Source organism: Canis aureus, chromosome 32 (assembly GCF_053574225.1).
Source record: "Canis aureus isolate CA01 chromosome 32, VMU_Caureus_v.1.0, whole genome shotgun sequence".
NCBI lineage: Eukaryota > Metazoa > Chordata > Mammalia > Carnivora > Canidae > Canis > Canis aureus.
In genome coordinates this window covers 18,087,114-18,110,200 of record NC_135642.1, presented here as the reverse complement: position 1 = coordinate 18,110,200, position 23,087 = coordinate 18,087,114, and positions in this window count along the sequence as shown.

The window sequence follows — 23,087 nt, the reverse complement described above, 5'->3', positions numbered from 1 at the left end:
CTGTCTCTCCACCATCATTGCTATTTGCAGCGTGGACTGTTTTCAGTATCAACTGATGGTGGGAATAACTGGCATTTGCCACACACATAAAGCTGTTACCATTAATACATGTCCCTGCTCTTATTGTTTTTTTGTTTTTTTTTTGTTACCTACTGAGGTTTTGCTCTCCCACAGTCTTGGTTCTTATATTTTGCTCTGCTTTGTTCTATGCCCAGATTTTTACAGAACTTATTTGAAATTCTTCTTCCTTAGAGTTTATTTCATAACTGAACCTAACCTGGCTTCTCCTCCTTCTCCCATTTCTATCTCATCCGATCCTCCAGTCATTCTTCATCACGTGATTATGTTTTATTTGTAATGCATGAGTCTTTAGCCCTTGGAAGTGACCTCATCCATGTATTTATTTGTGTATTGTATATCAATTCCTATGCAGGATCAGATTCATAAGAGCAGAGATATTCTATATCTTGTTCACTGCTTGTGACAGATGCTCTTCATTCTCCACTCATACCCCTTAAGGCCACCCTGGAAATTTAAGCTCCTTTAGTTACCAGTGTCTCTATATCCTAAAGAGCTTCCTACCTCAACACTTCCCTCCCTGAAGGCATTTTCTGGGCATTCTTCCTGGTAGGTAAGAAATGCCAGAAAGTTAATGCCTCCAAGATATAACCCTCAGTCAGCAAATAAAATGAGGAAATCAGTAAGTACACATTTCCTTCACTCCTCAGATAGACAGTTTATAAGGTCAAAATTATGACATGTTTTACATCTTTCAGAGATTCTCCAGTGTAACTGAATCCTCATTGCACACAGAAGTAACTGGCTTATTCATGTGCATTCTCTTTCAGTGATCTCTTTCAGTGATTAGCATTCGTTTTTCCATCTTACTGGTAGTTATTAAATAAAAGAAAAAGTATTTTAAAAATCATACCTATTTTCATTTCCACAGTACTTTTTTTCTTAATATTTTATTTATTTATTCATGATACACACACACACACACACACACACAGAGGCAGAGACACAGCAGAGGGAGAAGCAGGCTCCATGCCGGGAGCCTGATGTGGGACTCCATCCCGAGACTTCAGGATCACACCTTGGGCTGAAGGCAGGTGCTAAACTGCTGGGCCACCCAGGGATCCCTGATTTCCCCAGTACTTGATTGGATTCACAATCCATTGTACTGTCCTCTTCTCTGTTCTAATTAATTAATTAATTTTTTATTGAAGTGTGATTGGCAACATATACTATAACACGCAATGCTCATCGCATCAGGTGCCCTCCTCAGTGCCCATCACCGCACCTGCCTCCCCTTCCACTACCTTTGTTCATTTCCCAGAGTTAGGAGTCGCTTATGTTTTGTCACCCTCTCTAATTTTTCCCACTCATTTTCTCTCCTTTCCCTTATAATCCCTTTCACTATTTCTTATATCCCCCATATGAGTGAACCATACAATGTTTGTACTTCTTCAACTGACTTAGTTGACTCAGCATAGTACCCTCCAGTTCCACCCACGATGAAGTAAATAGTGGGTATTTGTCATTTCTAATGGCTATGTAATATTCCATTGTATACCTATACCACATCTTCTTTATCCATTCATCTGTTGAAGGACACCAAGGCTCCTTCCACAGTTGGGCTATTGTGGACATTGCTGCTATAAACATTGGGGTACAGGTGTCCTGCCGTTTACTGCATCAGTATCTTTGGGGTAAATACCTAGCAGTGCAGTTGCTAGGTTGTAGGGTAGCTCTATTTTTAACTCTTTGAGGAACATCCACACAGTTTTCCAAAGTGGCTGTACCCGTTTGCATTCCCACCAACAGTGCAAGAGGGTTCCCCTTTCTCCACATCTTCTCCAACATTTGTTTCCTGTCTTGTTAATTGTTCCCATCCTCACTGGTGTGAGGTGGTATCTCATTGAGGTTTTGATTTGTATTTCCCTGATGTCAAGTGATGCGGAGCATTTTCTCATATGCTTGTTGACCATGTGTATGTCTTCTTTGGAGGAATGTCTGTTTATATCTGCCCATTTCATGACTGGATTGTTGGTTTCTTGGGTGTTGAGTTTAATAAGTTCTTTATAGATCTTGGAAACTAGCCCTTTATCTGATACGTCATTTGCAAATATCTTCTCCCATTCTGCAGGTTGTCTTTTAGTTTTGATGACTGTTTCCTTTGCTGTGCAGAAGCTCTTTATCCTGATTAAGTCCCAATAGTTCATTTTTGCTTTTGTTTCTTTTGCCTTCGTGGATGTATCTTGCAAGAAGTTACTGTGTCCGAGTTCAAAAAGGGTGTTGCCTGTGTTCTCCTCTAGGATTTTGATGGAATCTTGTCTCACTTTAGATCTCTCATCCATTTTGAGTTTATCTTTGCGTATGGTGTAAGAGAATGGTCTAGTTTCATTCTTCTGCATGTGGATGTCCAATTTTCCCAGCACCGTTTATTGAAGAGACTGTCCTTTTTCCAGTGGATAGTCTTTCCTGCTTTGTCAAATATTAGTTGACCATAGAGTTGAGGGCCCATTTCTGGGTTCTCTATTCTGTTCCATTGATCTATGTGTCTGTTTTTGTGCCAGTACCAAACTGTCTTGATGATCATAGCCTTGTAGTACAACCTGAAATCCGGCATTGTGATGCCCCCAGCTCTGGTTTTCTTTTTCAATATTCCCCTGGCTATTCGGGGTCTTTTTTGATTCCACAAAATCTTAAGATTATCTGTTCCAACTCTCTGAAGAAAGTCCACAGTAGTTTGATAGGGATTGCATTAAATGTGTAAATTGCCCTGGGAAGCATTGATATTTTCACAATATTAATTCTTCCAATCCATGAGCATGGAATATTTTTCCATCTCTTTGTGTCTTCCTCAATTTCTTTCAGAAGTGTTCTGTAGTTTTTAGGGTATAGATCCCTTACCTCTTTGGTTTGGTTTATTCCTGGGTATCTTATGCTTTTGGGTGCAATTGTAAATAGGATTCACTCTTTAATTTCTCTTTCTGAAGTCTCATTGTTAGTGTATAGAAATGCCACTGATTTCTGGGCATTGATTTTGTATCCTGCCACACTGCCAAATTGCTGTATGAGTTCTAGCAATCTTGGGGTGGAGTCTTTGGGTTTTCTAGGGACAGTATCATGTCATTTGCGAAGAGGGAGAGTTTGACTTTTCCAATTTGAGCGCCTTTTATTTCTTTTTGTTGTCTGATTGCTGAGGCTAGGACTTCTAGTACTGTGTTGAATAGCAGTGGTGAGAGTGGACATCCCTGTTGTGTTCCTCATCATAAGGGAAAGGCTCTCAGTTTTTCCTCATTGAAAATATATATGCTTTGGCCTTTCCATAGATGGCTTTTAAGATGCTGAGGAATGTTCTCTCTATCTGTACACTCTGAAGAGTTTTGATCAGGAATGGATGCTGTATTTTGTCAAATGCTTTCTCTGCAGCTATTGAGAGCATCATATGGTTCTTGTTTTTCTCTTGTTGATGTGATCTATCATGTTGATTGCTTTATGAGTGTTGAATCAGCCTTGTATCCTGGGGATAAATCCCACTTGGTCATGGTGAATAATCTTCTTAATGTACTGTTGGATCCTATTAGCTAGTATCTTTTTGAGAATTTCCGCATCTGTGTTCATCAGGGATATTGGTTTATAATTCTCCTTTTTGGTGGGGTCTTTGGTTTTGGAATCAAGGTGATTCTGGCCTCATAAAACAAGTTTGGAAGTATTCTCTCCCTTTCTATCCTTTGAAACAGCTTTAGTAGAATAGGTATTATTTCTTTTTTAAACCTTTGATAGAATTCCTCTGAGAAACCATCTGGCCCTGGACATTTGTGTCTTGGGAGGTTTTTGATGACTGCTTCAACTCCTCACTGGTTATTGGCTTGTTCAGGTTTTCTATTTCTTCCTGTTCCAGTTTTGGTAATTTGTGATTTTCCAGAAATGCATCCATTTTTTCTAGATTGCCTAATTTATTGGCATATAGCTGCTCATAATATGTTTTTAAGCTCGTTTGTATTTCCTTGGTATTGGTTGTGACCTCTCCTCTTTCATTCATGATTTTATTTAGCCTTTTCTTTTTAATAAGGCTGGCTAATGGTTTATCTATCTTATTCATTCTTTCAAAGAACTCCTGGTTTTGTTGATCTGTTCTACAATTCTTCTGGTCTCTAGTTCATTTAGTTCTACTTGGATCTTTCTTAACTCTCTTCTTCTGCTGCGTGTAGGTTTTACTTGGTGTTCTTTCTCCAATTCCTTTAGGTGCAAGGTTAGTTTGTATATTTCAGTTTTTTCCAATATTTTGAGGGAGGCTTGTATTGCAATGTATTTCTCTTTAGGATGACTTTTGCTGTATCCCAAAGATTTTGAACGGTTGTATCATCATTTTCATTAGTTTCCACAAATCTTTTAAATTCTTCTCTAATTTCCTGATTGACCATTCGTGTTTTAGTAGGATGCTCTTTAACCTCCATGTGTTTGAGTTTCTTCCAAACTTGTTCTTGTGATTTAGTTCTAATTTCAAGGCATTATGGTCTGAGAATATGCAGGGGACGATCCCAATCTTTTGGTATCGGTTCAGACCTGATTTGTGACCCAGTATGTGGTCTATTCTGGAGAAAGTTCCATGTGCACTTGAGAAGAATGTGTATTCAGTTGCGTTTGGATATAAAGTTCTGTAAATATCTGTGAAATCCATCTGCTTCAGTGTATCATTTAAAGCTCTTGTTTCTTTGGAGATGTGCTTAGAATATGTATCATTTGCAGAAAGCGTCGTGTTGAAGTCTCCCAGTATTAGTGTATTATTATCTAAGTATGTCTTTACTTTGGTTATTAATTGATTGATATACTTGGCAGCTCCCACATTAGAGGCATAAATATTTATGATTGTTAGGTCCTTTTGTTGGATAGATCCTTTAAGCATGATATAGTGCCCTTCTTCATTTCTTACTACAGTCTTTGGGAGAAACTTTAATTTATCTGATATGAGGACTGCTACCCCTACTTTCTTTTGAGGACCATTTGAATGATAAATGGTTCTCCACCCTTTCATTTCCAGGCTGTAGGTGTCCTTAGGTCTAAAATGAGTCTCTTGTAGACAGCAAATCAATGGGTCTTGTTTTTTTATCCAGTCTGAAACCCTGCTTCTTTTTGGGATCATTAAGCCTGTTCACATTCAGAGTTACTATTGAAAGATATGAATTAAGTGTCATCATGATACCTACTCAGTCCCTGTTTTTGTGGATTATTTCTTTGCATGTCCTCTTTCTTTTATAGAGTCCCCCTCAATATTTCTTGCAGAGCTGATTTGATGGTCACATATTCTTTCAGTTTCTACCTATCTTGGAAGCTCTTTAACTCTCCTTCTATTCTGAATGAGAGCCTTGCTGGATAAAGTATTCTTGCCCGCATGTTCTTCTCATTTAGGACCCTGAATATATCCTGCCAGCCCTTTCTGGCCTGCCAGGTCTCTGTAGAAAGGTCTGCTGTTAATCTGATATTTCTCCCCATATAAATTAAGAATCTCTATCTCTTACTGCTTTGAGGATTTTCTCTTTATCTTTGGAATTTGCTAGTTTCACTATTAAATGTCGAGGTGTTGAATGGTTTTTATTGTTTTTTGGGGGGGAACCTCTATATCTCCTGGATCTGAATGTCTGTTTCCCACCCCAAATTATGGAAGTTCTCAGCTATGATTTGTTCAAATATACTTTTTGCCCCTCTCTCCCTCTTGGAGTCTTCTGGAACCCCAGTTATATGTAGATTCTTCCTTCTGAGCCTATCATTTATTTCCCTTTGCCTTTCCTCATGGTCTCTTAATTGTTTTTCTCTCTTTTTTTTTTTTTCTCAGCTTCCTTCCTTACCATCAACTTGTTTTCTATGTCACTCTCTTTTTCTTCAATCTCATTAACCCTAGCAGTTAGGACATCCAGTTTGGATTACATCTCATTTAATTTATTTTAAATTTCAGCCTGATTAGATCTCAATTCTGCAGTAACGAAGTCTCTTGATTCCTTTATGCTTTTTCCAGAGCCACCAGTAGCTTTATAATTGTGCTTCTGAATTGACTTTCTGACATCAAATTGAAATCCATATTTTGTAACTCTGTGGCAGAGAGTACTGTTTCTGATTCTTTCTTTCGTGGCCAATTCTTTCTTCTAGTCATTTTGTTCAGTGCAGAGTGGCTGTATGAGTGGACTGAGTCAAGAATATCAACCATGACCTAAGTAAATTCCATCCTATGTGATTCTGCAGGGTCCTAGAGGGTGATCCTCTTGGTTCTGAGTGTATTTTGTTCTGTATGTTAGAAGATGCTCAGTCCCAAATTTATATAAACCAGAAATACTTGTAGAGAGCCCCAACATTGACCTCCAAAACAAAGGAGATAAAAGAGGGGGGCAGAATAGGAATGAGGAATCTCACAGAAAACCAGCACGGTATACCACTTGGTTCTGGGTGTATACTGGCCATGTTTTAGAAGGTATTAACTTATGCCATTGTAGAACAAAATGAGGCAGAGAAAACAAAACACAAAAAAACATATCTTGTATATCTCCCAAAATTGAGTATGTTGAAGGGAATCCAGAAGTGGAAAGTATATCTAAGACTTGTAGAAATATGAAAGTCAAAAAGGAAGAATCTTAAAAATGAAGAGGTGGTAAAATATTGTAGTTAAGGTGGGAAAAGAAAAAAATTGGAAATTTACAGTCTGATATAAAACCGAGTTGTACTGGAAAATGGAAGAAAAAAATAGGAGGGGTACCCTCTGGTTCTATAGGCTGTAAGTCCTCGACTTCCCCTGGAGCTCTCCAGTGCTGCCGGGTCAAGAAGTTGCTCTTCCCCCGTCCTCCCAGCTGGTCTTCGGGGGGAGGGGCTGCTGTGCTGATTCTCAGGTGTGTGCACCTGGGGGAGGTGCCCCGCCCCTACCAGGTGCGCGGCCCAGTGGGAGCCCTTGACCCCGTGAGGCCCTGTTCCTGGCGGCCCGCTCGGTCCCAGGCACGCGGTGACCCCAGGAGAAGCAGCCCCACTGGCGGCGGCCGGCTCCCCAGCCCCGGAGCAGCTCGGAGCAGCCCTCGCAGTAACTGCCGCGGTCTCCGGGGCCGCACTGGCCGGGATGCTCCGGGGCGGGGGCGCCGACCTGCGCAGCTTGGGGCCGCCCCAGCTGCTGGAGCGTCCTCGCGGTCCTGGGCCGTCCCCGCCTCGTCTGTCCCAGGGGGAGCGCAGGACCCCGGCTCTGTCCGCCAGCGCCCTGGGCTCCGGGGCCTGCGCTGCTGCAATCGCGCTCCCGCTCCGGGCCGGGGCTGCGGAAAGCAGCAGGGGCAGCCCCCTCCGTCGGGAGCCGCCGCCGAGCTGCTCCCCGAGGCCCGACCGGCGCGCTCCAGCCCTTGGCCCAGCTCGGCCGCGGGGTGCGGCGCGCTCTCCCCCGGGCGCACTTCCCTCCCGGGCCCGGGAGGCCGGAGGCTCCACTGCCCCTCCTGCGCTCTGCCCCAGCTCCCCGCGAGGCGCCTTTCCGTCCGGAAGGATCCAGCGCGGGTTTTTCAAGTTCCCGCTTCTCCGAGGCTGGACTTTCCTGTCCGGGGCTCTCCCCTCCGCGCTCGGCTGTGGCTCGGCTCCTCGCGCCCCTCCCCCACTGGATTTTATTTATTTATTTATTTATTTATTTATTTCCACCTTCCTACCTTGTTGGAAGCAAAAGATTTTTTCTCTCTGTAGCGTTGTGGCCGTTCTCTCTTCAAATCTCAGGTCGAATTCGTAGGTGTTCAGGATGCTTTGAAGGCTCCGCAGGTCAGGTGAGTTGAGGACTCCTATTCCTCTGCCATCTTGCCCCTAGGCCCCCTTCTCTGTTCTTTGCTTCCGTCTTCAGTAATTTTTTTTTTTTTTTTTTTTTTTACTGTCTTTGCTTGTCCCTCCAATAAGGATTTTTCTTTCTGATTTTCTTCCTTGGTCCATATTACTTTATCTTGCATGCATTTAATGTTTACCCTTAATTTTCAAGTTTGACGGTGATGTGAGCCCTGAGTAAGCTGGTGCTGTGTCAACAATTTGTGAATAGAGGCATGAATCCCTCGCGTCATTCCTTTCTAATGCAAAGGAACAAAGTCTTCATGATAAATACTTTCTGAGTCACTCCAAATGAATGTCTTTTTCCAGAGATGGCTGGCTAGTTGTTTTCGGTGACCATCCATGTTTTCGTCTTCCATAGTTGACCTTGTGGTCACTCAAATTAAGGACTTTTTTTTCCCCGTGCTTCATTGCAAAAAGTGTGGTTAAGTTTTGGCTAAAAGCGTGAGAGCAAAAGAAACATGGGTAATTCAAGTTTGTGCCTTTGAAGGGAATGAGAGTGTTTTTTCTCCTTTCATTTCTCTTTCTTTTGGCTATAATGAGGATATGGTGGTACAACATCCTTGGGCAGCATGGAATAAAAAGTTGAGTCTCTGCAGTAGTGGTATCCCATTTCTAATGCTTTTCTGAAGCAGGCTGCCATCCAGAGTGGACTTAATGTGAAGGAAATAAGAAGTACCTTGTTTAAGCTAATCTTGTTTACTATCTTTGTTCTATGGAGCTAACTCATGGATGGTCCAAATGACTAGAGCTGTCCAATAGACTTAGACTCTGGTGCGCTGCCCCTCCTTCCATAAATATGTATGTGTGTGTGTGTGTGTGTGTGTATTCATATACGTACATACATATATATTTCCATAACAAAGTGGTACAGACCCATAAAACTCAAATACTAGAATATCTGGTATATAAAAGAGCATGTTTTATTTCTACGACAAAGAGTATTAGAATGTTTTTTTCCTCAAAATAATGTGGTGTATTTATTGTCTTTGGGGTTATCTGTGAGGTGTATGCACAGGTGTAGTAGTGCATGAGAAAAATAACAATGACTCATTCTATACTAGAGTTTTCCTCCCATCACAATTTGGGGGGCCCCAGCTTTATTCTTTTAACAGATGTTAATGTGAGGTTTGGATAATGAGTAGTCTAACAGTGGTTGAAAGATAGTAGTGTTTGACATTTTTTGTATTAAAGTATTACTGGAGGAATTGTAATATATAAAAGTTAAAATGTACTCTACTTTTTTGGTGGTTACCTCTAAAGCTAGTTATATATATATAGTTATATAGTTAGTTATATAGTTATATAGTTAGTTATATAGTTATATAGTTAGTTAGTTATATAGTTATATAACTGAATTACCAGCCAACTTCACCCTTGGGTATTCTAATTCTGTTTTTATCATTATAGTAGAGAGGGCTGCCTGGGTGGCTCAGCCAGTTAAGTGTCCAACTCTTGATTTCATCTCAGATCTTGATCTCAGGGTCATGAGGTCAAGTCCCACACTGGGTTTCCTGCTGGGTATAGAGCCTGCTTAAGATTCTTTCTCTCTCTCTCCCTCTGTCCCTCTCTGCTGCTCTCATGTATCTGTGTGTGCTCACTCTTTCAAAAAATAAAATTATAGTAGAGAAACTCTACATGTTTGTATGAATTATATACAAGGAAGACAGCACTGTGATACTAAAAGGACCACCTTATAAATTATCTGTAGCCCACTTGCACTTAAAATCATGTTTTGAGTGGGTCGAAATGAAGCTAATGAAGTGCATGAACATGCTGGAATACTAGGTTAGTGGTTTCTCTGCAGTTATGGAAAATTGTAAAGTGGGCAATGGCAGGTACTTGATTTTGGGGCAGGTATTTGGGTCCCCCAGCCAGGAAAAATCCAGTGTTTTTCTAGTGTTTCTAGTGTTTTTCTAGTGTTTCTTCCCATTGGCCCTTTGAGAGTTTCTTTTTATCCTTGTTCATGTACTCAGTAGCTTTAAGTATCTGCTGTTATGGAACACCTCAGTGTGCTTCCTTGACTTCTGGCTCCCAGTGGATGTTATCAGTAGTGAGGAAAGAGGAGGTTAAATGATCTTTTTCCTTTAAGGATGATCACAGAATAGGTGTTACTTGAAAGTCACTGCTCTTAAAAGTGACTATCCCATACAGCCTTTTTGTCTCCAGGTTTTAATAACTTCTGTTATTCTCCACCCTTTCTGGTCTAGAGATGGTACCAGCTGCAAGGTACATACAGAATTATCCCTTTTGGTTTATCTGTATGCCACCCACAAATTTGAAATCTCTCATTTTATGATACTCTATTCAAATTACCCTTTTAAGTATATCTTATATTTCTTCTTAGTACCCTGACTAGTATAGTTTGCAAATTAAGGCTTTGTCGAATATTCCAATAGGACTTTCTTCTTTCTTCTTATTGTATTTTTCTTTTTTCTTTTTTCTTTTTTTTTTTTTTTTGCATTTGATTTAAAAATTACAGCAGATTCAGTAGTTAGGACCTAAGAGATTCAGGACTGAAAATCTTTATGCCAGATTGGAAAAGCACATCATGCTGAGGTCTGTAAATATATTCCTATTACTTTGCTATTCACTAAAGTCATAAGAACCATAATGATTTTTATCTATTTCTGCCTTTTTTTTTTTTTTTGATTCTCAGAGAAGCTACTCTTTTTGTTCTTTTTTTTTTTTTCCTTCAGAGCTCTTATTTTTGTTCTAGCTAAAGCAACCTCTCCCAGGCTTCTCTTTTAGAAGCAAACCTTTTTAGATTAGCATGAAAATTTTTTTCTCCCATTTAGCTGTCTTCAGTTTTATTTTATTTATTACATTTGTAGAATGAAATCCAGACATCTAAAATATAGTTATATTTTATGTAACTCATGTCTTAATCAGGACATACAACATTTCTATCATCTCATAAGATTCACTCAAGCCATGTTCCAATAAATAATCCCCCAGTCTAAGGCAAGCAGTGATTTGATTTCTATAACCTTAGATTACTTCTGCCAGTTCCTGAATATAATATGAATGGAACCATAGCATATGTAATTTTTTTTGTGTCTGACTTCTTTCACAGCCTAGGGTGTTTTGAAATTCACTTTATTTCTGTGTCTTGATAGTTTGTTCTTTTTCATTGCTGAATACTATTCCATTTTGTGAATATACTACAATTTGCTTATTCTTTGATGGACAGCTGGTTATTTTTAGTTATGCTTCTCCTCTTGCCCTTCAGATTTCTTTTTTTGTGATGATGAAAGTTGATGGCAATTCACTGAAAAATTGGGCTCTATCTCTCATTATTCCTTTCGTATCATCTACTACTAGCCTTGAACTCCAGGCTAATGTCTAAGTGGACTTTGAATTTGACTTTTAAATAAAGGAATTATTGATCCCAAACAACAAAAAATTAATTGAATATTGATAAACTACTTAGCAGAACAATTATAAATTGGCACACTAGATGTCATTACACTAAGAGCCCAGAAGAGTAATCTCTATCATTGGGGAAATAAGTGGTTAAACTTATCTCCAAAAATATACATGACACCATGTCTGCTTTTATGATGCAAAGCCATTGCATAAAGTTTTGCAAGTTGTGCCCTTTACACGGTTGGCCAGCAGATAGGGGAAAGTGGCATGATCATGCTCAGGCTCTGCTCTCAAGCCCTCATCCCTGGACTGAGACTCTACCCCTCAGTATGCAGCAAATAAAATACCTTGTCTCTAATTTTGTGAAGAATACTTAAGTGGGGTAGGCCATGAAATTGAGAAGTTCATCTACCTGTGGATTCTGTCTTTATTCAGTCCATTCAAAAAGCTATTTGGGATAGCCACATGCTGTTTCAAAGGTTCTATCATTTCAAAAGGAAATGCTTATAATGAATATCATATTTTCATAAAGCATCGTAAAAGCATATTTACATATGGCATTGTAACTCTGTTACTATTTTTAAAATTCTTGAACTTTAATGGAAGACAGTAATTTCAAAATTTTGGAAAATTTTCTGCTTTAAAGAGGTTGTGACATGAATTTATCTTCGAGGTTTAACTTTTTTGGTGAAAAAATTACAAAAATTTGGAATTTAATTATACAAATGTGAAAAAATAATCTGTCGATTATTCCTTGGAAAAGCTTGAGTTAATTATTAAAAATAATTCTTTTATTTTTAAACACATTTTTTCTTGGTGTCACTAAGTGTCAAAATTTTAATATAGAGTATTTAAAAATGTTGATAAATTTTCCCTGGATTTCAGAAGAAAACGAAATTTTCCTCCTAAAAATCAGTGATAAAAATGAGAAATTGAGCTTGATAGAGCAATGAAAAGAAAGTTTAATACAAGGAAGACACTAATCTGGTTATTACATGTGAATCGGAATCTGTCTATGCAGATATTCTGCTTTGTAGTGAGTTTGTGGTTTCTTTTTAAATGTAGGGATTTAGATTTTATTGTCCCTGGAAATTAGCACGTAATCTCAGAGGGAATTTGTTTTTTTGACAAGTTATTTTATTAAGTTGGCAACAGGTGCCACAGAGGTTGGAAAGAAAAAAAAGACATACAAGCCTGATATTTACCCTCTAGCAGTGAAAAAATGGTAAAGAGGCAGTTGGAATGGGCAACCAAAGCTCAATATGGACCAGTTGGCTAGTGTCCCAGATGTGACTACGTACCCAGTCTTAGGAAAGATATTGTGTAGTTGTAAAATGCTGGAATTATTCCTTGATATTCATCCAGCAGTTTCACTCCAGGAAGTGGAAATGAGTATCTTATGAGAACTTTGAAAATGCCAACCATGTATCATTCTTAAAAGATGGGACAAGAAATGAGGACTGGAAACTGTGGGCTCTGGCCATGAGTTGTTGTCCATCCCCCCACCCCTCAACCCCCACTTTCTGAACTCTGTGGTTATTGCCCTTGGAATAAGGGTAGTTAAGAAAGAATACATCACTGTATACAATTAATTCACCTTCTGCTTCAGGGCAGCATTCAGGAAACCAGGCAAATGACATTCTACTTGAAACTTCTAAGAATGGGTCTGAGTCTAAATTTTGTGCTGATAGGCTAGTCACGTCTGGCAGCACTTTACTATTTCTGTTATACTTATATTCTTTTACACTTGAACTTTTGTAAATCTTGTTCAGGTGGTGTACCATCCCCTCAGCTATTACTGTTAAGAATTAAAGCAAGTGTTTGTTCCTACATATGGAACAAACTAATTCCAGATATTCTAGCACAAATGTAAGTACTTCAGGAACAGGGAAGGAGGTCAGCAGTGTAGCCAGCCAATTAGATACTTGAGCTGTAAGGGGGTTATAATATACAGAATATATATGCCTACTTGTGGGAAGTACAGAAAGTATTTGGGGAAATAAAGCTAATGAACAAATCAACAACACAAAAAAAATTAAATAAGTATGTATTTACTGCAGAATAGTGGGATGGGATCAAGAATTATTACAATTTTAGGACAAACTAGTAATAAGATCTTGTTTTGTGATTATAATGTGGCAAAACCTTGTCACATATACTATTTTCCTTTAATTCTATAATTTTTTGGATATAGCCAATAAGGTTTATTTCTCCATTCTTGGATGGCTTTAATACTGAAAGTTAAAATGTACTGGAGAGCAGCATTGATTAGGAAAAAGGAGACTGCTCCTGCCAACCTGCCTAGTTCTTTTCACAGTACTAAACAGAGTGGAGACTGAAGGATAGGGGTGAAAATACAGGGTTCTAGAAATTCAACATACTTTATTTTCTATTTCCATTCATTTATACATAAGTGAAATCAAGTTAAAACAAACATAAAGGAAAGCTTCCCAGGAGAAAAAAATTAAAAGTGCTCCCAAGATTGGGCAATTTGTAGGCAAGAGATAGTCATCATCATCAATTTATAATAATTGCTACAGTTTATAGAGCACTTACTCTTTGCCAATATGCTTTGCATATGTTATCTCTAATCCTTTTTTACAATAATGTGAATAAAGTGTTATAATTCCTGATGACCAAGCTGAGGCTCAGAGATGTTAAGTGATTTGCTAACCATAGCATAGTCAAGAAGTGACTTGCTTCTTGAATCTTGTCTGTGATTCAGTCATTGAGTTCTGCGAGCCAGGGTACTGCCAGACACAATTTTTGTCTAGATTGTATTTTATCTGTGAGTTCTTTGGTCCTTTTTGTTTGTTTGTTTTAACTTTTCATTTCCTTTTCATTTCTTAAAGTAACCAAGCCATCTTTTTTCCATAGTAATACCTGTGACTCATCAAAATGATAGGTCTGATTTGTTACTACATATGGTTATACTTCTGGAATACTCCAAAGTAAAGTTAGTCCGTGATTACCGACAGGTAGCCAGTCTCTTTTTTTTCCCCAGCGAGCAGAAGGCTAGAGGCTCTTTAACTGACATAACATTACTTGTTATATTAATTTTTAAACTGCTCGAATTTTTGTTTTATGCATCTCTACTCATGAGTAATCAGAAATTGACTAGAGTTAGGATCAATGAGATTAAATTAAATCGAATTATACCTTTACTTAAATCATTAGTTAGAAAGATTTGATTTATGTCTTTCCTTCCCCTATTTCATGAGAAGCATTACTACTTGACATAACCTAAACCATAATTCATAATTTTCAGAACTCAGACAAGAATGTCAATTTAATTTTTAGAATTTACACAGTGTGCATTTGCAATGATTTATAATGTTATTTTATCAGATTAATTCTACAGTTGCATCAGAAAACTGCACATCTAGATTTTGCACATCTAAACAGTTTTACATTCATCACCTTCAAATATTTTCTTCCAGAAAAGGAACATTTTTCACAAGGGTTGTTAGTTTGAGCTATTTCTTAGGTGAGCTGTTTGGACTTTACATAGTGCCCTCCACTGAAAACATTCTGAAAGAGAAAGGTTACATTTTGGTTTTACTGCCACAGTAGGTTTTCTTTGTTTCATACCATCATGTCATTAAATCTCAAATGAATGAAGGCTAATGCATACAAATACCTGATTACTAAAAATTCTTATTATTTGCTAGGTATCATCCTGATCACTTTGCCTCCATAATTTTATTAGTTCTCATTCCCATATTCATAGTCAGGTTTTTTATACCTATTTTATTTATAAAAACAAAACTGTATGCAGGGAGATAAGAGGTAATGTGTCAAAAGCCACACTGTAAATGTGATTCAAATATATATTATTATGATTCTAAAAACCATACTGTATCCACCATGTGGATAAAAGCACAAGTATGCTTTTCTGGGCCATGCTTGAAATCTAATTCCTTATTGTTTCTGGATTGTTTTATTGAAATGATTGCAGTGTCCCTTCTTTGTGTTTCCCCTCCTCGATTTGACCTACTCTGCTCCTGAAGGTAATTTTACTGTTTTGAAATTTAGCCATTTTTAAAGCTGCTCCAATTTGACAAGAAAGAGGAAAAAATAGGTAAAACAAGGAGGACATACCTATTTTATGTTTGAGAAAGTTAATGTGCGGAAATATTAAATGACTTACAGAGGTATCAACAAAGATGACTAAGGCCAGTAAAGAAGCTGCTGTCTCTTTGCATTTTAATTTTTTGGAAAATATATGTTTTCTCTGTTTTTGTGAGAGTGAACACTAATTGCATGATCTCAAAGATATGTTATTCAAGTGACAGCATATCTCACTTAAAACTTAACTGTAGAAAAGGATAGTTGAGAGGTTGACATCTCTAAAAAGGATAAACTTTGATTTCCTAAGATTAGGATCCAGAATACAATATGGATCATAGTATAAAAAGCTAGGATAATCATGAAAGGGGAAGAAAATGGAAGCAACTATTCCTTTAATAAAAACCAGAGTTACAGGTAAAAGAAATTAAAATGCATTAATGTAACAAATGTTAAATACAATGGATGGGTATAGAGAGATTTTATAAGAAAAAATTAACATAATGTGATAAATTCAAAGAATTCAACAATTTGTTAAATCTATTTAAAAGTAGCTGTGTAATTGTACCATCATAAAATTTTTAATTACCCGTAAGAGTTCATAGTAATTGAAGCACTGAATGAAAATGTTAGCTATAATGCTAAGATCTCTGACAATTGGATAATACATGAAAACAAAGTGCAATTAGCATAAATCAGGAAAAAAAACGTTTAATATGGTCAAGAAATCCTGCACTCATCTGGATGGGAAAAAAAAATGCCACCCGAATAAAGAATGAAGAGAAGTTTTGGTAATGTAACTATATAAATAATTTTTCGAAAAATCTCAAATTACTGATGATTATGTAACATTTATTAAAAGGATATTGCCAGTGTCCTTGACATCTATAACAGTGAGAAGCCAATTTAATTAGATGACAATAATCTTAGTTACTTTAAAATGTAAAATAACATAGTTTTATATTCTAATATTTTGGCTTTCTCCGATATACATAAGCTATAGAGGAGATGTGACAACACTCACATATATCTCTTATTATCTCATTGGTAGTAGAAATCTATTAGGCACAGTTAATTTGCCACTAATCACTTATACGTCCCTCAATTTATATTCAGCTTCAGAATGTGAAACCACATTTACCTCCATCTGTGGCTAGGTTTGACCAGTTTCCCTGCTTCATTTGCATAGTTCCAGCAAACCAACTAAGAACTTTCTGTATTGATACCCAAATGCATAGAAGGGTGACAAAGTGAATTTCTTAATTTTCTACAGAGATACAGAAGGTATCAATACCTTCAATTTGAGGTTTCATTACTTTACAAAGCTGGATACTGAACTTCAAGTTTTATATGTTATTATGAGTATATAACTTTGCTTCATTTATTCTTAATGATTACTGCATTTTCTATCCCATAGATATTGAAATGCAAAATATATACATATACTATGTGATATGTATTTTTAAATTTATGTAATATTTATATTTATCATTTGTTATATTTACATTTTTAGAATTTCACCTGCTCTCAACTGTTTCTTAATACCAACCAATCAAAGATATTTAAAAAATTTTAAATTTAAAATTTTTAAAAAAGTGTTGAAGCTCAAGACTTCCTGGATTAAAAAACGGTTTTCATAGAGATAAGTGTTATTTCACTTAAGTGTATAAAAGACATATTTTACAATTTTTTTAACTCAATTACCTGTTATATTTCCATCTGATCCAGTGAATCTTGCAATGCTGAACTGGGTAAGAGATTTTGGAACATTGTAGAAATAGAGGCTGAAGAGCTAAGTGTGTCTACAGATAAACATCCTTCAAAATAGTGATTGGTCTTGGGTGACAAAGCTTTGCTTCTGTGATAAAAAGCTTGCTAACAGTGTTTTAATTGAAACTTTTAATCTGAATGTTGTCTGAATCCTGTTAAATGTTACTTTCCTGCCTCAATTCAAATTTTCTTAATCTTCATTTTCACGTTGAATATTGTTACACTGTCTGCCTCATTATGCTAAAGAAAGATGAAGTAAGCTATTAACATTCTGAACGGCCTATGAGATGTTATGATATAGAATGTCATTCATTTTTATGAGTTGGCTGTCAGTGTGGGCTGCAGTAAAGTTATAATTCCTCCCTGGAAGTATGTGATGCCTGGTGTTGCTGCAAACCCTTATTAAAATTTCAATAATTGTAAATTAAAGCAAAAGTAAATAGGACTTTTATGAAATGGTTGTTTCTGAAAGTCAAGTGGTAGATAACAGGACTCTACAAGATTGGCATTATTTGCTTTGTGGCTCTAAATCATTATCATCCTACTGCTATTTTCTTTATTGAAAAAAAAATTTGGACTCTTAGTCATTCTGTAGTTTGAGCTACAGAGGCTTGCTTCTGCTTAGAGAGGTGAGGTGACAAAGCAGAATTGTGGCTTCCCCATGTCTACCCTTAAATTTCTGCATGATGTTACTTGCCAGAAAACCTGAAGGTTGTAATTTGAATAGGTTTTTAAAATTTAAATATTTGGAAGGAAAGGGGCAGCCAGTGCCTTACATGTCATCTCATGGCCTTATTAAATGAATATGTTAATATAGCATTCAGCTTGCAAATTTTCTCACACAGAATAGAAGACAACCATGAGGAAGATTCTCCTAGAACAGATAATGCTGTATTATTTAGGAATGTGTTACCAAAAAATGCAAACTGTCATTCAGAACAAAGGAATTTATACTGGGAGGTATCTTGTGTGTTTGTTGTTTAGCTGGCTGGAGAGTATGTAGTTGCAAAGATAGGAAATATTTTATTTTTATTTTTTATTTTCTTAATGAGATACAAGAAATATTTCAAATTAAGTAGATGATACATTTCATTATAATGAATATGATTGGAAAAGAACATGTAAAGGAAGACTAGTAATTTTATGTCATATTTCATTGCATTTATTCTCATTGCTATCATCTTCTTAGATTACAGTAACTTGAGTTTAGAAATTTGGTGCTTCTAAAGATTTGTCTTTGTTTCATGTTAGTAAAATGCCATACTCAGAGTCAAGCTTACAAATAAGTAAGGGCCCATAAAATTTATTTGAGTGGAAGTATGGAAGTATGAGGGCAGCTTGCTCTGACTCTCGAAGACCTCCATAGTAGCTTCCCTTGTAGTCAGTCTCCTTTTACTTACTGAGGTTTTACCTTTCTCTTTCCAGTTTTTGAGAAACAGCACTGTTTAGGTCTTCATTGGCCTAAGCTTCGCGTAGTGCAATAAAGATGTCCTTATCCAAACCTCTTGCATTAGATGTATTAGAAAAATGCTACATTGTCTGTCCTAGATTCTTTCATCCCTCTGTGTAACGGGGAATTACTGACTATAGTTTAGGCAGCTTTTCTGATAAATAATGACCTGTCAGTATCTCTCCATCAGTGACAAGTTTATCATCCCTTTCCTCTGTTATACCCCAAAGATAGCACAGATAGATAAAATTAGTACTTGTTCTCTGAGGCAGTCAGCTGAACATCCCTGCTCCCCTCCTCCCCAGCTGTTTTTGTTATTGTTGTTGTTGTTATTGTTGTTGTTCCTTTAGAAGATCAAATTGAGTTCTAACCACTCATCTTGTCTCTCAATTTTCATGGTTGCTCCTATACTGGGACTTATAACCTAGTGCCTCTGGGCCCAGTGGAGTGAGAGTGTTCTTTGTTTTTCAATTGTTTGTTAAGTTTAAGGATATTAAAAATCAAGGAGGTTTCTTCAACCACACAGTGATCCATAGAGACATCGTTTTTGTTGTTGTTGTTGTTGTTGTTGTTTTTAGATATTGTTTTATAGATAAGTTTATCTTTTAAAATTCACCAATTTGAATTTTGATACCATTTTTATTGATTTAGGAAATGGTTTAAGATTGCTAACATATCCCACGATACTTTTTCTGGTCAATGACAAAGATCATTGTGAATTAAAAAGACGATCATAAGTTTTGCAGATGAGTCTCATTAATTACCTATATATATTAGGCCAGTTGGTTTACTTCATCTTTAGTTTGCTCAGTTCTAAAGTGAAGATAAGAAAGTGGTGAAAAAGTGATCAGCTGTTTAAGGTGTCTAACACAGGACTTAGCAGTCAGGGACATCCCACAAATGTCAGTTTCCCTCATCTGTCTTACTCAGCTTCCAATTATTAACAGTTATCTCTCTTAAATACATGAGTAAAATAAAATCACATTTTGTTAAATATACAAGCAGATGATTATATTTTTAGCAGTAATCTTGTGAAGAAGAGATCATGAGCACTACTCCTTTCTCTCCTCTTATCAGGAAAGAAGTAAAAAAGAAATCTTATCCCTACAAATTCAAATCGTCAAAAATTTCTAATAAATAAAGATTGTGAATGTTTTTTACACACTCATCATATACTTATCACACTAAAAAGAATCCTTTTTTTTTTTCTTTTAGAACAAGGAGGAGAGGCAGAGGGAAAGGGAGAGAATGTTAAGCAGGCTCCACACCCAGCTTGGAGCTTCACACAGAGCTTGATCTCACAATCCTGAGATCATGACCTGAGCCAAAATCAAGAGCCAGAATGCTTAACCAACTGAGCTACCCTCTTTTTAGGTGACCCTAAAAAGAATCCTTTAAATTATTCCCCTGAAAAAAAAAAATCCTTTAAATGATTCCATTGGGGGTAGGGGTGTTGGGAGGGAAAGCAGCTCATCACCATAAGGAAAACAAGAGAAATAGCACACATACATAAAACACACATACACACGTATGGATACATAAGTACCATACAAAAAATGGAATCTCTTCCAATAGGACAAATTTTCACAATGAATCTCTATAAAATACACTAAGATATTGTCTTATATTTATCTTTCTATTATTAATTAATTCATGAAAACAAAGCAAATAATGTATGAGACGTGATACTAATATTTCCTGTCTTTTGTTGCTTCTGATCTTCATAATCCATCCTGCATAATGTTGTGGGGATGAATGGGCAAAGCACCACCCCTTTCTCCTTTTAGGATACTTGTTTATTACAGTAGGCTTTCATAACTTCAAAATGGATTTGAGGATTTTGCAAATTAGGTATGTATTCTTGTATCTATGAAACTCAGGGACAACTATTCTGTATTATGTGCTGTCACTATGGTCACTAAACCCGTAAAAGGTGACTGAATAGTCTAGAAGGATTAAGAAATGAAAGTTACATTTTAGTATTTTGACTTGGAGTCATTTAATCTTTTCCAACTTCTGTTATGAATTTACTTCCTCAGCAAAAGTGTTGACTATCTGCTAACTGAACATTTTTTGTGATGGGGGCACAGAAGAGATGACAATAATATAAGATCTCCACTCTTGATATATTTGCAGTTTAATAGAAAAGCAGAAAATGGTTAATGTTCATGTGAATAGAAAATACAAAAATGCAATCTCTGAGCAGATAATACTATTTTTAAACATACAAATTAGTATAGTCACCTCGGGAAGCTTTTATCATAATGTTTCCATTTCAAAAATTATATTGGAAACCTTATAAGCTTTGTGAGGACTGTTTAATAACTATTTAAAAGCTTATTTTATTATGTTAAGAACATAATATGAGTTCTATCTTTTTAACAAATTGAATGCACAGTGCATTATTGTTGACTATACCACAATGTTGTAAAGATCTTTAGAACTTATTCATCTTACTTAACTGAAATTTTATTCCTATTGATTTGTATCTACCCATATCCCTCTCCCAAGGGTCCCTTGTAACCACCATTTCATACTTTGAATGAATTTGACTATTTTAGGTATTTCATGTAAGTGGAATATGTAGCATTTGTCTTTCTGTGACTGGCTTATTTCACTTAGCATAATGCCTTCAAGGTTTATCCATATTGTGGCAGATTACAGAATTTGCCTCTTTTTTAAAAGTTGAATAGAATTCCATTGTATATTTTATCACATTTTCCTTATCTATTTATTTGTTCATGGGTGGATATTTAGGTTATTTCCATATCTTGTCTTATGCAAGTAATGCTGCAATGAACATAGAATACTATATCTCTTGAAGATCCTATTTTTAAAAAAGATTTTATTTACTTATTTTAGAGAAAGAGAGACAGAGAGCACAAGTGGGGTGAGGGGTGGAGGGAGAAGCAGACTCCCCACTAGCCCAGAGCCCAATGCAGGGCTTGATCACTTGACCCTGAGATCATGACCTGAGCCAAAACCAAGAGTCAGATTCATAACTGACTGAGCCACCCAGGGCACCTCTTGAAGATCCTAATTTCAGTTTTATCGGATAAATAACCAGATGTTATTTATCAGATGTAGGATTGCTGGATGATAAGGAAGTTCTATTTTTTTATTTTTAAGGAAATTCCATCCTATTTTCTGTAGTGGCTGCACCCATTTACCCCACCAAGGGTATGCAAGTATTCTAATTTCTTCACATCCCACTAACACTGTTGTTATTTGCCTATTGATAATAGCTAACCTACAAGATGTGAGATGACACCTTGATGTGGTTTTGACTATTTTAAGTACAAAATTTTTTTTTGAATTTCCATTTTAGTTTTTCAAGGGCTTTTGAAATTTTATTTTTTATTTTTTTATTCTTAAAAAAGTCAAGTTCAATTAATGATCATATATTACATCATTAGTTTCAGATACTATAGTGTTCAAATTATTTAAAATTCAAGTTCAGGCAGCCAGGGTGGCTCAGCGGTTTAGCGCCGCCTTCAGCCCAGGGCGTGATCCTGGAGACCCGGAATCGAGTCCCATGTTGGGCTCCCTACATGGAGCCTGCTTCTCCCTCTGCCTGTGTCTCTGCCTCTCTCTCTCTGTGTCTCTCATGAATAAATAAAATCTTAAAAAAAAAAACAAAATAAAATTCAAGTTCAATTAATGATCATATATTACATCATAAGTTTCAAATACTATAGTGTTCAATAATTCGTCAGTTGCACATAACACCCATTGCTCATTACATCATGTGCCCTCTTTAATGCCCATCACCCAATTACTGCAAGTCCTTACCCACCTCCTGTCAAGCAACTTTCAGGTTGTTTCCTGTAGTTAGAAGTGTATCTCTCTCTGATTTTGTCACATTCGGGTTTCACTTCCTTACCTTATAATCCTCTGTGCTGTTTCTTATATTTCCACATATGAATGAAACCGCATGATAATTGTCTTTCTTTGATTGACTTATTTCACTCAACATAATACCCTCCAGTTGTATGCATGTTAATATAAATGGTAAGATTTCATCCTTTCTGATGGCTGAGTAACATCCCATTGTGTGTCTCACACACACACACACACACACACACACACACACACATATATATGCCACATATATGCCACATCTTCTTTATCTATCTGTTGATGGGCATCTGGATTCTTTCCATAGATTGGCTACTTTGGACAAGGTTGCTACAAACATTGGGGTGTAAGTGCCCCTTTGGATCACTACCTTTGTATCTTTGGGGGTAAATACCTAGTAGTGCAATTGATAGGTGGTAGCATAGCTCTATTTTTAATGATTTGAGGAAGCTCCATACTGGTTTCCAGAATGGCTGCACCAGCTTGTATTCCCACCAACAGTGTAGAAGTGTTCCCTTTTTCCCACATCCTCACCAACATCTGTTTGCTTCTTGAGTTTTTATTATTAGCCATTTTTTAAATATTTTATTTATGTATTCATGAGAGACACACAGAGAGGCAGATATATAGGTAGAGGGAGAAACAGGCTCCCTGCAGGGAGCCCGATGTGGGACTCCATCCCCAGACCTGGGATCACACCTTGAGCTGAAGGCAGATGCTCAACCACTGAGTCACCCAG